General features: G+C 80.4%; 1 protein-coding gene across 3 annotated transcripts in view; it reads right to left on the bottom strand.

Annotated features, from left to right (window-relative positions):
- Positions 1-509, bottom strand: part of Nrbp1 (nuclear receptor binding protein 1) — an 11,658-nt gene extending 11,149 nt beyond the window's left edge. For all 3 annotated transcript variants that reach the window (XM_055626969.1, XM_055626988.1, XM_055626978.1), the window contains exon 1: positions 384-509. The gene's annotated coding sequence lies outside the window, so the exon portion shown is untranslated. The remainder of the gene's footprint in view (positions 1-383) is intronic.

The raw sequence follows: 509 nt of genomic DNA, 5'->3' as shown, positions 1-509 counted from the left end.
CGCCCCGCGAGCAGGCCGGGCCGGGACGCCGCGCTTCCTTCCGCAGGCCCTCGGGCCGGGGCCCTCGCCCCGCCCCCGCCCGCGCCGCCGGCCCCGCCTCTCGCGGCCAGAGTTCCAAGAGAACGCCGGGGGCCCCCCGACCCGCGCCCGCAGAATTCCGGGCCGCCGCGGCCACGCCGGGGACGCCAGGAGGGCGGGCGGCGCCCTGGGGCCAAGGCGGCCCCCCGGCTGCGACGGGCCGGGCCGGATCAGGCCTGACTCCCGAGGGAGCAGGGTCGCCCGACAGCAGCCGCCAGCCGCGGCCCGCCGGCCCGCGGGCTCGGGGCGATCCTGCCGCCCTTCCGCGAGCGCCACCCTCCAGGGCCTCTTTCCCCGAAGCTCACCTCCCGACTCCGCGCCCGCAGCCTTGCGCTTCAGCTCCAGCTCGGGTTCCGGGGCCTCGGATCGCAGCGACTCCCTCACAGCTGCGCTCCGCAGCGCAACCGAACTGCGGGCCCCGCCCTCGCGGC

This window comes from Psammomys obesus, unplaced genomic scaffold (genome assembly GCF_907164565.1).
Source record: "Psammomys obesus unplaced genomic scaffold, mPsaObe1.curated_primary_1811, whole genome shotgun sequence".
Lineage (NCBI taxonomy): Eukaryota > Metazoa > Chordata > Mammalia > Rodentia > Muridae > Psammomys > Psammomys obesus.
The sequence above is the reverse complement of the archived record's forward strand: the minus strand, read 5'-3'. Positions and strand labels throughout refer to the sequence as shown.